The following is a 15,801-nucleotide window of genomic DNA, read 5'->3' on the forward strand; positions in this document are numbered from 1 at the left end:
ACACAATAGCCCAAATGGCGGGGTTATGTCCAAGAATATGCATTTTCATCTTATGCTTCCAACTAGCAAAATTAGTACCATCAAAGTAAGGACCTCTACGGTGATAATTTCCCTCGCTAGACGCCATACTCTCCTAGGTTGTGAAACCAAGGCTATGACCACCAAAAGCTATGGAAATCAAAGCAAATGGAGACCAAAGCTCTGATACCACTTGTAGGATCGAAAGTATGTCTAGAGGGGGGTGATTAGACTACTTAACCAAATAAAAATCTAGCCTTTTCCCAATTTTAGTTCTTGGCAGATTTTAGCATCTTAGCACAAGTCAAGCAATCTCCACACAATTCAAGCAAGCATGCAAAAGAGTATATGAGCAGCGGAAAGTAAAGCATGCAACTTGCAAGAATGTAAAGGGAAGGGTTTGGAGGATTCAAACGCGATTGGAGACACGGATGTTTTTATCGTGGTTCCGATAGGTGGTGCTATTGTACATCCACGTTGCTGGAGACTTCAACCCACGGGGGGTAACGGTTGCGCGAGTCCACGGAGGGCTCCACCCACGAAGGGTCCATGAAGAAGCAACCTTGTCTATTCCATCATGGCCGTCGCCCACGAAGGACTTGCCTCACTAGCGGTAGATCTTCACGAAGTAGGCGATCTCCTTGCCCTTACAAACTCCTTGGTTCAACTCCACAATCTTGTCGGAGGCTCCCAAGTGACACCTAGCCAATCTAGGAGACACCACTCTCCAAGAAGTAACAAATGGTGTGTTGATGATGAACTCCTTGCTCTTGTGCTTCAAATGATAGTCTCCCCAAAACTCAACTCTCTCTCACAGGATTTGGATTTGGTGGAAAGAATATTTGAGTGGAAAGCAACTTGGGGAAGGCTAGAGATCAAGATTCATATGGTTGGAATGGAATATCTTGACCTCGACACAAGTGTAGGTGGTTCTCTCTCAGAAAATGTGTATTGGAAGTGTAGGTATGTTCTGATGGCTCTCTCCACGAATGAAGAGTGGGTGGAGGGGTATATATAGCCTCCACACAGAATCTAACCATTACACACAATTTACCAAACTCGGTGGGACCGAATGATTAAACTCGGTCGGACCGATTCAGCAAACCTAGTGACCGTTAGGATTTTCGGTGGGACTAAGATGCAACTCGGTAGGACCGACATGCTTAGGGTTAGGGCATAATGTAATCTCGATGTGACCGATTACACAAACTCGGTGGGACCGATTATGGTAATAAGCTAACCAGAGAGTTGGTCAGGCTCGGTGGGACCGATTCGCTCATCTCGGTGAGACCGAAATGTTACAAAAGGGAAACAAAGAGTTTACATTGCAACCTCGGTGGGACAGATCGCTCATCTCGGTAAGACCGAAACGTTACGAAGGGAAACAGAGAGATTACAATCCCATCTCGGTGAGACCGAGATCCCTATCGGTGAGACCGATTTGCCTAGGGTTTGTGGCAGTGGCTATGACATTTGAAACTCGATGGCGCCGGATAGAAAGAATCGGTGGGGCCGAGTTTGACTTTTGGTTTAGGTCATATGTGGATGTGGGAGAGTAGTTGAGGATTTTGGAGCATATCACTAAGCACTTTGAGCAAGCAATCCATTAAGCAACACCTCATCCCTCCTTGATAGTATTGGCTTTTCCTATAGACTCAATGTGATCTTGGATCACTAAAATATAAAATGTAGAGTCTTGATTTTGAAGCTTGAGCCAAACTTTTTGTCCTTAGAATTTTGAGGGATCCACTTTCCTCATCCATGCCATGCCATTCATTGAGCTTTTCCTGAAATATTAATCTTGGAATAATGTTAGCTCAATGAGCTATATGTTGTTAGGAATTACCAAAACCACCCAGGGATAGTTGCACTTTCAAATACTCCCCCTACTAGCTGGGACCCACAATAGTGGGAGGCTGACTTGTGGGACAACTAAGTTGACGGGGACGGAGGGCTTTGTCAACTTAGTCAATATGAACTATTCTAGCTCCAGTGACCATACGATGTCCATCCAACGGCCGTAGTGCTTCTTCAACCTCTAGTCTTCTTGCTCCAGCCGCCCAAACCAGCGTCGGTCGTGCCTTGTGCTCCTGCCTCCTGTGGCCTGCTGCGATGCCGTGGAGGCCTCACCGCCCCTACCACTCCCACTGCTGGCTAGGCCATCCCTCTACTCACCCACAACCCCTGTTATTCTCCGGCGACGGCAGCCTCACACCACAGTGAACCAGTGAACCCTCATACTCCTCTACGCGTGGGCATCCACTGCCACGTCTTCCCCGGCTCCGCGTCATCCCCTTCCTAGGCCTCGTCGTCGTCCATCGCCCTGGTTCTCTCAGCGCGGCGTGGTCAACGTGGTCAAGGAACAACTTCCATCGGACGTGGACTTTATGTGGAGAGGCTGAAAGCTGGGTCCACGGCCGCAGCAAGGAAGTGCCTCCTTATTACGCGCAAAATAATTATTCCTCCACCTGACAACGGGGATCCACCGGACGGGCCACCGTATTTCGCGAAAAAAACGTTTCCCCTGACTGCTGGGACCCACTAGCTACATCTTCGCACGCAAGGAAGTGCGTCTGGGCAAAAAAATGATTTGCCCCCTGACTGTTGGGACCACTGTTCAAGATATCTTCCGATATTTCGATAAATCAACCGATTTATCGCTTACCGGTGTCTGACCGATAAGATAAATTGGCCGATAAATCGGCCGATATGGCGATAAATCGGCTAATATGCCGATAAATTTTCCGGTTTATCCCTTATCATGGGTCGATCAATAAGTTCCCGATAAGCGATATCCCCAACACTGGCTGGGACCCACCAGCTACATCTTCGCACGCAAGGAAGTGCCTGACAGTCGGGACCCACCTGGTTGAAGCGTACGTAGCATTGTCATTCTGGTCGTGAATGTGTACGTACATACTGGTCGATGTAGAGGCGTGCACGTGTCATAGTAGAGGCGCACATGTAGGATGTACACATACGTACAATGGCCAGTGTGCAAGAAAGAAAATATGGCCACGTACGTACATACAGGCGGGGTCTCGAATGCCTACTCGCGCATACGTACGGTCAGGGATCGTGTACATGGCTGGGTCAGAACGAAGAAACTGCGTCGTCGTCGTGTTCATGGGGAGCCAACCGGCTAGGTCAGAACGAAATGCGTCGTCGTGTTCATTGGGAGGGCTTGGACAGAACAGTCGATGGAAACAAGGCCTGGCATACCGCAGAACGGAGGAAACGGCCTTGTGTTCGACCGGCCATGTCGAAACGGGATCATGTTCATCGGGAGGGGTCTAGCATACCGCAAAACGGAGGAAACAGACCTCCTATGGTCGAAACGGGGTCCTGTTGATCGGGAGGGGTGTGGCGTACCGCAAAACGGAGGAAACGGACTTGTGTTGGAGCCCTACGGTCGAAACGAGGGTCCTGTTCATCGGGAGGGGTGTGGCGTACCGCAAAACGGGACTCCATGGGATACTATTAATCTCCACCGTCGACCCCCTCCATCCTCCACGGGCTACTGTTCATCCATCGTCGACCTCCTCCAGCCTCCACATGCGACTGTTCATCCATGGGCTCCTGTTCATCCAGCCTTCACCGCGCGCTACTCCACCGGCTACTGTTCAACCAGCCCTCTCCACAGACTCCTGTTCAACCACCCCTCCACGGGCTACAGTTCATCTAGCCATCCATCGTCTACTGTTCATCCAGCCCTCCATGGGGTCCTGTTCATCTAGCCCCAACCGGCTCGATCGATCAGGGACCTGTTCATCCAGAGGCAACACCACGGGGTCTTGTTCATCCACCCTCACCGGGAATTGTTCATCCAACCCTCCCCCCCAGCAACGCTCACTGTTCATCCAAAGGCAGCTTCGATCGGCTTTAGTTAGCAGCAGTAGCAAAGGAATCGCTCGATCGGGTTCAGTTAACAGCCATCGATCGATCGCTCGGGTTCAGTAACGCGTAGCCTGCAGTACAATCGCTCGGGTTCAATAGGCGAACGCCTCGCTCAGGTTCAGTTAGAGCCCAACGCCTCGCACACACGCGCGTGCGTGTATGAGAGAAACGCGCATCGCTCGGCCCCGACCGCCCAGCGTAACCGGGAACACCCCGATATTTTCCTAGCCCTCGCTTCTACCACGGTTTTTTCCATCATGGACGGCCAAAAAAATGTCATGCAGCTGTGTCTCCGGCCCGCCCAGGACGAAAAGCCCATTTTCTGTCATGATTTTTTGTCATAGAAGTAGGAGCCCACCACATCTATGATGATACCGGGTTTTGTCACAATTATCATCATAGAAGTGTCATAAGTATGACAAAAAAATTCGTTTGGCCCAAAATGTCACGGATGTGTCTTTTTTTGTAGTGTAATCATACACGCAAACGTGTACGATCAAGATCAGCGACTCACGGAAAGATATCACAACACAACACTAAAAATAAAATAAGTCATACAAGCATCATAATACAAGCCAGGGGCCTCGAGGGCTCGAATACAAGTGCTCGATCATAGACGAGTCAGTGGAAGCAACAATATATGAGTATAGACATAAGTTAAACAAGTTGCCATAAGATGGCTAGCACAAACTGGGATACAGATCAAAAGAAGCGCACGCCTCCTGCCTGGGATCCTCCTAAACTACTTCTGGTCATCGGCGGCCTCCATGTAGTAGTAAGCACCCTCGTGGTAGTAGTAGTAGTGGTCGTCGACGGTGGCGTCTAACTACTGGGCTCCAGCATCTGGTTGCGACAACCGAGAAGAATGGAAAGGGGGAAAAGAGGGAGAAAAGCAACCGTGAGTACTCATCCAAAGTACTCGCAAGCAAGGATCTACACTACATATGCATTGGTTTCAATGAAAAGGATAGTATCTATGGACCGAACTGCAGACTGCCAGAATAAGAGGGGATAGCTAGTCCTATCGAAGACTACGCTTCTGGCAACCTCCATCTTGCAGCCTGTAGAAGAGAGTAGATGGTAAGTTCACCAAGTATCATCGCATAGCATAATCCTACCCGGCGATCCTCTCCTCGTCGCCCTGTGAGAGAGAGAGATCACCGGGTGTATCTGGCACTTGAAAGGGTGGGTTTTATTAAGTATCCGGTTCTAGTTGTCATAAGGTCAAGGTACAACTCTGGGTTGTCCTTTTACTGAGGGACACGGCTATTCAAATAGATAAACTTCCCTGCAGGGGTGCACCACATTTCCCAACACACTCGATCCCTCTGGCCGGACACACTTTCCTGGGTCATGCCCGGCCTCGGAAGATCAACACGTCGCAGCCCCACCTAGGCACAGCAGAGAGGTCAGCACACCGGTCTAAATCCTAAGCGCGCAGGGGTCTAGGCCCATCGCCCATTGCACACCTGCTCATTGCATGGGCGACCGGAAGCAGACCTAGCCTCCCTAATACAAGAGCAGGCATTCCGGTCCAATCCGGCGCGCGCCGCTCAGTCGCTGATGTCAAGAAGTCTTCGGCTCATACCACGACGTCGAGTGCCCATAACTGTTCCCACGTAGTTGGTTAGTGCGTATAGGCCAGTGGCCATACTCAGATCAAATACCAAGATCTCATTAAGCGTGTTAATTGATGTAACCGCAGACGCCGACCAAGGCCTGGCCCACCTCTCTCCTAGGTGGTCTCAACCTGCCCTGTAGCTCCGCCACAAAGTAACAGTCGGGGGCCGTCAGGAACCCAGGCCCACCACTACCGGGATGGAACCACCTGTCCTTTCAGCCCCAACATCGGAATCACTTGCGGGTACTCTACGAGCCGACCCGACTTTACTCACCACCATGTATCATGTATAATAGTGTGGTATGTATATACCCGTGATCACCTCCCGAAGTGACCATGGCCCGATAATATAGCATAGCAGACGGACAAGAATGTAGGGCCACTGATGGAATACTAGCATCCTATACTAAGCATTTAGGATAGCAGTTAAGGGTAACAACTGTAGCAACAATGACAGGCTATGCAGCATAATAGGATTAACCGAAAGTAGTAACATGCTACACTAATCTAATGCAAGCAGTAGAGAGAAGGAATAGGCAATATTGGGTGATCAAGGGGGGGCTTGCCTGGTTGCTCTGGCAAGAAGGAGGGTTCGTCAACACCTAGTCGTACTAGGTAGCAGCAGCGTCGGTCTCGAGGTCTAGCGAGAGAAGAAGGGGAAGAAACAATAAATATAATGCAAACATAAGCATGACGATGCATGACATGACAATGAGCGGTGTTAGGTGTGACCTAATGCGGCAGTAGGTGATACCGGCGAAGGGGGAAACATCTGGGAAAGTATCCCCGGTGTTTCACATTTTTGGACAAATGAAACGGAGGGGGAAAGTTGCGTGTTCGCTATGCTAGGGATGTGTGGCGGACGAATGGGCTACGTATTCGGATTCGTCCCGTCGTTCTAAGCAACTTTCATGTACAAAGTATTTTCATCCGAGTTACGGTTTATTTTCTATGATTTATCAAAGTTTTAATCAATTTATAAATCATTATTATTAATTTAATTCGAAAATAGTATTACTACATCAGCATGACGTCAGCAGTCAACAGAGGTGTTGACTGGGTCAAGCTGACGTGTGGGTCCCGCATGTCATAAACTAAGACCAACTAATCAGGTTTAGTTAGTCTAACTAAATGATTAGGTTTATTAATTATAATTAATTAGTTTAATTAATTAATTTTTATATATTTTTTATAATTTTTTAAAAAACTTTTTATATATAATCGTTCTAGGGCTAGGCCCACCTGTCATTGGCACATGGGGCGGGGCCAAGCTGTCAAAGGCCCGTGTGGCCTTGGCGGGCACGGGCGAGCAGGCGCTGGGTGCAGTGGCGCTACAGGCGTGGCCGACAGGGGCGCACCCGACTTGGCGCAGGTAGCCACAGTAGGGCGCTGGAGCAGGGGAGGCCAGTGGCCTGGGGCCTGCGGTGAGGGGTGGTGCGGCTAGTGCGGGGCCGAGCCAACGAGCAGCGGTGGAGGCGGGGCTGCGGCTGGGCGAGTGTAGGCGGGCGGCGGGGCGAGCAGAGGCGGCAGGAGCAGCGGGAAACGGCGGCACATGGCACAGAGGAGCGCGCAGGTGAGGGCGTGACTAGGGGTGGTCACGATGCGCGGCAGCGAGCGGGACGCGGTCAGCGCGGGAAGCAAGGGCGGCGGCTGGTGAGCGCGCGCGTGGCGCGGCCCGACGCAGCGAGGCGAGGGGCACGAGCAGGGGAGGTCATCTGAACCGCGCGTGGGCGCGATGGGCGCATGCACACGGCAGTGGAGGCCGGAATGGGCTGCGGTGATGGAGCGAGCAGGACCGCGGCGGGGCACGATGGGCAAGTGCGCGAGCGGGAGCGGCTATTGCGGGGCTTTGCCCAAGGGAGAGGGGAGGAAGCGGGGCTCCCAAACATCGAGCCTGTAGGGTACGAGGCAGTGGTGCTCATGGTGGGGGCGGGGACGACACAACGCAAGGGAGGACGACGGTGATGGCATCCAGCGAGGAGGAGTTGTCGAGGCGGTGAGGGGCGTCGGGTTCGTTCCCCTTCCCGATCCAGATCGGGATCGAGAGGTGGGGGAAGCAGACAAGGGGGGACGGGGAAGCGAGGTCCGGTGAGGTGGTCCTCCAGGGGGTGGCCATGCAGTGTCGACGAGGTGGCTGCGATGGCGCGGCGACGGGTCGGGGTCGCCCGATCCCGATCCAGTCGGGGGAGAGAGGGAGGAGTGAGTGGGGGGTTGTGGGGTTAGGGTTTCGATGCCTGGGAGGATAAGGGAGTGCGAGAGGGGCGGCTGGGCCTTTGCCCAGTTGGGCTGGTCAGCTGGGCCACGGTTGGCCCAGTGGGTTTTTTGTTTTTATTTTGTTTTATTTTATTTATTTTCTTTTATTGTTTTCTCTAAGTTCCAATATACCTTAGTTTTAGTAAAATATTAAAGTTGTACCTAATTTAGTATATGTAAATATGCCACAGCCACATTTAACCTGGCACATAAAGTAAAATAGTTTGTGATGGTTCATTATTATAAAGGCTTTTAAATAATTATTTTTGCTACTGTTTTGTTCATTTTAGAGTATTTAAATATTTTATAAAAGTGTGATTTCTCCACCATAAGCTATGCATTATTTGGCACAACCCGAACTTTTTAGTTTTAATGTTTATAAATTTATTGTTTGCTTTGATCTTGAATTTTGAATTCGAACGGGAATTGAATCAACGCGAGTTTAACAACAGTAATGGTGGTGACATGGCGTCATTAACAGGGGAATTATTGTAGCTTAATTATACTGGCGTCACACATCATGTGGTGAGGAAAGATCTAGGCACATATGTCCAGTTGAATATGGGTAGTATGAGTTATTATTGTTGACATCACCCTTGAGGTGAATACGTTGGGAGGTGAAATTATAAGCCCCTATCTTTCTATGTGTCCGGTTGAAACGTTTTGCTCATGTGTATCCGGTGAGTGTTAGCAATTATAGAAGACTATATGATGGTTGAATTGTAGTTGCAAAGTTGACTAAGAACATAGTTTGTTGGTTTCTAATAGAGTTTATGCTTTATACTTCGATAGTGTGATGAATTGTTACTTATTCATGAGAAGTCTATGATAAAAGTGCTATGATAAAAGTTCCACATTTAAATTTGTTGTAGTTATAATAATCTACATGATGCTTCTATGTCCGTATTTTATTTTTATCGACACCTCTTTCTCTAAGCATGTGGACATGTTTTTCGATTTTGGTTTTCGCTTGAGGACAAGCGAGGTCTAAGCTTGGAGGAGTTGATACGTCCATTTTGCATCATGTTTTTCTACTGTTATTTATGATGTTTTTATGCTTAATAATGCTTTTTGGAATAATTCTAATGCCTTTTCTCTCATAATATGCAAGGTACACACAAAGCGGGAGAATTCCGATAGCTGGAAATCTAGACTAGGAAAAGCTACGTCAGGCCACCTACTCTGCACAACTCCAAACAAGTTGAAACTTTACAGAGATTTTTTATGGAATATTTGAGGAATATTGGAGCCAATAAGTACCAGAGGGGGCCCACCAGGTGGACACAACCCACCTGGGCACGCCAGGGAGCCCAGGCGCGCCCTGGTGGGTTGTGCTCCCCTCGGCCCACCTCCGGTGCCCATCTTCTGGTATATGAGTCATTTTGACCTAGAAAAAAAATAAGGAGAGGACTTTTGGGATGGAGCACCGCTGTCTCGAGGCGGAACTTGGGCAGGAGCACTTTTGCCCCACGGCGGAGCGATTCCGTCGGGGAACTTCCTTCCCGGAGGGGGAAATCATCGTCATCATCATCACCAACAACTGTCCCATATTGGGGAGGGCAATCTGCATCAAAATCTTCAACAGCACCATCTCATCTCAAACCCTAGTTCATCTCTTGTGTTCAATCTTTGTACCGGAACTATAGATTGGTGCTTGTGGGTGACTAGTAGTGTTGATTACATCTTGTAGTTGATTACAATATGATTTATTTGGTGGAAGATTATATGTTCAGATCCAATATGATATTTAATACTCATATGATCTTGAGCATGATTATCATTTGTGAGTAGTTACCTTTGTTCTTGAGGTCCCAGGAGAAATCATGTTGCAAGTAATCATGTGAACTTGATATGTGTTTGATATTTTGATAGTATGTATGTTGTGATTCCCTTAGTGGTGTCATGTGAACGTCGACTACATGACACTTCACCATATTTGGGCCTAAGGGAATGCATTGTGGAGTAGTTATTAGATGATGGGTTGCAAGAGTGACAGAAGCTTAAACCCTAGTTTATGCGCTATTCCGTAAGGGACCGATTGGATCCAAAAGTTTAATGCTATGGTTAGAATTTATTATTAATACTTTTCTCGTAGTTGCAGATGCTTGCGAGGGGGTTAATCATAAGTAGGAGGTTTGTTCAAGTAAGAACAACACCTAAGCACTGGTCCACCCACATATCAAATTATCAAAGTAGCGAACATGAATCGAATCAACATGATGAAAGTGACTAGATGAAATTCCCGTATACCCTCAAGAACGCTTTGATTACTATAGAAGTCTGTTTTGGCCTGTCCTTTTCCTCAAAAGGATTGGGCTATATTGCTGCACTTTTGTTACTACTATCGTTACTTGCTCATTACAAATTACCTTGCTATCAAACTACTCTGTTACTTACAATTTCAGCACTTGCAGACATTACCTTGCTGAAAACCACTTGTAATTTTCTCATGCTCCTTGTCTGGTTCGACACTCTTACTTATCGAAAAGAGCTACAATTGATCCCATATAGTTGTGGGTCATCATCCATGTCCGGAGGCCCATTCATCTGACTTCAGGGAGCTCCGGAGGTATATTTTCCCCCTGTATCTTCCTTATGTCCGGTTGCGTCGCTCATTGGAGTGGCAAAGAGGGTGCTTCAGCCGCAGAAGAAGGGTGCCTACTCCTCTTCCGTCAAGCCGAGGGTCGACAATGGCCTGCGCCGAACTAGGAAAGTCACCGATTGTTCACATCGGCGACGTGCCGGCGGTGGCCTTCCTGGGACCCAAGCGGCGGGGGCCTCCCGTGTTTTACTACTCCTGGAAGATGGTGGCAGCGGCGGGCGTGGACGTGCTGGCGATCGACTATTCGATCTCCAAGTCTTTCTCCACCGACCAAGCACGGTTATAACAACGTTGACGGCGGATGGTACGACGTCTGGCCTTGTCCATGGCAGCCATGATGCCCGTCCCTGGAGCAACTCGCCCCTCCTCCGCGAGCTGGCTTGGAGCGGCGAGTTGCTGAACCACGCACCAGCTTGGAGCGACGGCTTTCTCCGTCGGGCTACGCGAGGGAGGTGGAGCAGCGAGTTGCCTGGCTCGTATTCGGCAGGCTCAGAAGGCCACCCAGACGACTTTTATGTCGGAGAATTTCTCTTCCTGCTCATTGAATGCCATCGAAAGGGTGAAGAAAATGGTGAAAGGAGGAGATGGGGAGCGGCGGAGTGGTGCTATTCTTGCCCGAAGTCTGGTCTCCTTTAAATAGCCGGCTGAAGGGAGGAGCTTGCCCGGTATTTTGTTGATTAATGCTGACCCGCTCATGAACGGGCATATGGCCGGAGTAGGTTTCTCGACACACACACGGGTTTAATGGAGACATTTGAATGCAATGAGGAGGCGTGTTCAGCCGTGTGTGCAGCGGCGGCGCCCTCGACCGGTGCATCGCTTCAATGGCGGAGGCAGTGAGAGGTCGCGTCCGCTCTGAGCCGGCTTCAATGTGGAGCGGCCGCTCTGTGGCGGTATGAATGCGGGCAACTGGCGTCGGGCGGGAATGTGCGCTGGTGAGGAAGGATGGTTTGGGTGGGGCAGGATGGTCACAAGCGGGCGTGACTGTTGTCCGAACGCGTAAAGCCCCCACGTTTATCTCCAGTCTGCAAGAAAAAATGCGTCGGACCGCCCCGCGGACCGATGCAGGCCCGTATTGGATGGCACAACACGTCTGAAGCACGCGATCCAGACATATGTGGGCAGTTTGAGGGTCGGTGTTGAAGATGCCCTTAAAAAAGAGAGGAAACAGACTATAGATTAAGAGTCAGCTACAGTACCGGTTTTAAATTTTTTTTATGAGTGCAAAAAGGGTCATATATTAACAAAATAATACTTCTTTATAGCTACTACCATACATGCTGATTATTTGATTGACAATAGATGACATGTCAATGAAAAATATTCAACAGCTGGCTTTATTATTAACCTTAGTTTTTTTAAGAGTACGTCAAAGGCGTACCATACCTTTATAGAAGAAGAGAGCAAGCGTTATTTACAAAAGATACAAGAACGAAAAGAGCTTCCTAAAGGAAGCACACACCCTAGGCACCCAACTAACTAGGCTATACCAACACTCTCACAAAATGAGCCATAACCTCCTCCACCTAAGCCCGCCAGTCTCCATTCTTTTAGCTCCGCGATGATGGCAAGGGCCAGCTAGGATGCGGTCTTCTGCTGGCTGATCCGGTGAAAAACTCTGGCATTGCGTTGCTTCCAAAGAGTCTAAGTTGTCGCGATGACGACCGTGTCAAAGCCGCGCTTGAATGCTATTCTGAAATTGGACCTCATGGCCAACCACCAGTCGAGAAGAGTATCCTCCGGTGTGGGAATGAACCTTAGCTCTCAAACGGCCTTGAAAAGGTGAATACGACTGACTTGCTGAAAGGCCCAATAAACCTGGCCAAAGGAGTAGTTGCTTTTATATGATTAACTATAAATAATAACTTTACTATTAACAATGTTCTAAGGTTCGTCTGAGAGTAATATCTTTGTATCGCTCTTGTACGAATGTATGTATCATGTCCACCATGCGTGTTTTTTTCTTGAGAGGAAAAAAGCCATGCTTGATAAAATTCGGAAAATCTGTTTTGAACTTCTGGTGCAGGGTATGATGACTGAAGCTACCACGCGGTGGCAGATAGGGTGAAGCTTCAATCCCTCGACTCCATCAGCGAGGCAATGGACTCGCCTCCTCTATGTCTGCCGCTCCGCTCCGACAGTCAGCAGTGGGGAGGGAAGTCTTAGTGTCTCGGTCCAATTAGTCGTTTCAGTGAGGGAAGTCTCAGTGCCTTTGTGACGTCCGGATAATTAAGCTACAGTAATCCCACGCTAATGATGCCACGTCATCACTATTACTGTTACTAATCTCACGTTGATCCAAATCCGGTTCAAATTCAAATTCAAATAGTAAGTGGAATTCTAAAATTCTCAAACATGAAAACTAAAGTGTTCATCATGTGGCAAATAATCCCTAACTTATTTTGGTGATGGAACCAACCTTTTTCAAAATGTTTAAATCCCCTAAGCTAAATAAAAACAGTGGCTGAAATAACAATTTAATTTCTTTTTAAATTATAAAAATATCTAACTAACTTGTTTTGGTATCAAACTAGGTTTGGCAGTGGCCTGTATTAATGATACTACTTTAGGTGCTAACTTGGTATTTTATAAAACTGAAATAAATAAAACTAGAAAGAAACAAAAAAATGTAAAAAGGGAAAAGAAAAACATAAAACAGAAAAGGATAAATGGCAAAGCTAGACTGTGCACTTGGCCTGACCGAAGCCACAGTGTGGCCCAATCCACCTACCTCGGCCTTTCTTCCCCTACTCATCACCGCTCGGAGCCTGAGCACGCCATCACCGTCCGTCGCTGTGCGCCGCGCGGATGCTGCCACCGCGACACCACTGTAGCCCTAGGTCAGATAAGAACTCCACCCCGACGCCTTGGGCAAACCCTAGCTCACTTTCCTATTTTCCTTGTGCCCCCTTCTTCCTCCTGATGCAAGGCCGAGCTTCTGCCGTCATGGCCTCCATGGTCCTCGCGCTCCCCGTCACCCCCGAGCCTAGCTAGTCCATCCACGAACCCCACCGTGCCTGGTTACATCGTCTTCGCCCACTGGACCGAGCCAGGAGCCACCGCAGCATCGCCTACTATGCCGTCTTCTTCCTCCGCATCGCCGCCGTCCTCCGTCGTTGTCGCGGCCACCGGTGGCCCCGCGCCCGCTGACCCTGTCGATGAGCTCCGCCGGGATCGACTCCTTCAACTGGTGGCCTCAACTGGAGCTGGGAGGCACCGAAGCACCGGATCCCCTTCGTCCCCATCTCCGACTGCCCCCGTTCTTCACCGACTTCGGCGACGCCTTCTGCTGCTACTAATCCTCCAAGGGCCACCATGTGTGCCGCTCGGTGAGCCCCCGCTTCCTCCCCTCTCTCTCTCTCGTCGCTGTTCGCTAGCTGTACGCGCCGCCCCCAACTTGCCCGAGCTCGCCGCCGCGTAGCTCATCGCCGGCCTCGTTTCGGCGACCAAACGGCCCCGTGCTGCGGCCCATCTGCTTCACCGCATCGCTTAGGCCTCGCCTAGCCTCCTCGTTTACTCACACGCGCACTGCAGCACCGTCCCCGTCGCAAGCTCGCAACCGCCGCCGCCCGACGCCGTCGTTGTGGCCAACTCCGGTCACTTTTGCTCGAACCGCGCGCGCCACCGCACTCACCTCGCAACGCCCGTCCACCCGCTGCCGCACACGCGCGTCCCTGCGAGCTGCTCCTGCCGCTGTGCTGCTGCGCTCACCGCGGCTGCTCTGCATGCTCTGCTGCTGCTTCTCGCCTGCTGCCGCCGTTTGTAACTGGTGCTGGCTGCCGCTGTTGCCGCGGCCGTCACCCGCCTTTGCCTAACGCAGCCACGGCCGGCCTCCCTCGCCACCCGCAGCCGCTGCTGCCCCATTGCCACTGCTGCTCTGCCTGCTGCTACAGTAACATTCAGTTACTATAGCGCTAGCTAGCTTTTGTATTTCTACAATGTCTAGCCCTTTAAACAGCCCCTGAACAGTGATAAGATAAATCCTAACATGGGTAAAAATTATATGAACGAAAAGTAGATGTAACAAGCTTCATTTTGTTCCATTGGACCTGCTTCAAATAATGCGTGAATTAATTCCTACAAAAATCACAAAATGCTATCTTCTGTTAACAGAAAACTGATTTAACCTCTAGCATTGTGTGTGAGTGTGTTGTGTGCGTGACAGCGTGACTGTGTGTGCACGGTTGTGACCAGGCCGGCCCTTACTTAATTAGTTGCTAGGCTTAGTTAGTAGTAGTACTAGTTTAGTGCTAAGTTAGTCTAGGCCCCACTTTAAATAAGTTAGATTTATTTATTTGTGTAGGTAAATAGTCTATGACATGTGGGCCACACATCCCTTTTGACTAGTCAAATTGACTTAGTCAACCCGAATTAGAATAATATGTTAATTCTAGAAAATAAATTAAACTTTAAAAATCAATATAAAATAATCCGTAACTCGGTTGAAAATACCTTGTACATGAAAGTTGCTCAGAACGACGAGACGAATCCAAATACGCAGCCCGTTCGTCCGCCACGCATCCATAGCATAGCAATCACGCAACTTTTCCCCTCCGGTTCATCTGTCCGAAAACGCGAAACACCGGGGATAATTTCCCGGATGTTCCCCCCTTCACCGGTACCACCTCATACCGCGTTAGGGCACACCGCATCATGCTTTGTCATGTCATGCATCGTCATGCATTTGTTTGTGATATATTTATTGTTTCTTCCCCCTCTTCTCTCGCTAGACACCGAGACCGACGCCGTTGCTACCCAGTACGACTACGGTGTTGACGACCCCTCTCTCTTGCCAGAGCAACCAGGCAAGCCCCCCCCCCTTGATCACCAGATATCACCTACTCTACTCTCTATACTGCTTGCATTAGAGTAGTGTAGCATGTTACTGCTTTCGTTAATCCTATCCTGATGCATAGCCTACCTTTGCTACTACTATTGTTACCTTTACCTGCAATCCTAATGCTTAGTATAGGATGCTAGTTTATTATCAGTGGCCCTACACTCTTGTCCGTCTGCCATGCTATACTACTGGGCCGTGATCACTCGGGAGTTGATCACGGGTATATACCTATAATTTATACATGATACATGTGATGACTAAAGTCGGGTTGGCTCGAGGAGTACCCGCGAGTGATTCACGGATTGGGGGCTGAAAGGACCTTTGTCCCGACGGCCCTCTGGGTGGATCTTTGTGGCGGAGCGACAGGGCAGGTTGAGACCACCTAGGAGAGAGGTGGGCCTGGCCCTGGTCGGTGTTCGCGGTGTCTTCAAGATAACACGTTTAACGAGATCTTGGTATTTGATCTGAGTCTGGCTACTGGCCTATACGCACTAACCATCTACGCGGGGACAGTTATGGGCACTCGACGTCGTGGTATCAGCCGAAGCCTTCGTGACGTCAGCGACTGAG

The sequence above is a fragment of the Triticum urartu genome, chromosome 6A (assembly GCF_056163025.1).
Source record: "Triticum urartu cultivar PI428250 chromosome 6A, HENAU_Tu73, whole genome shotgun sequence".
In the NCBI taxonomy this organism is placed as follows: domain Eukaryota; kingdom Viridiplantae; phylum Streptophyta; class Magnoliopsida; order Poales; family Poaceae; genus Triticum; species Triticum urartu.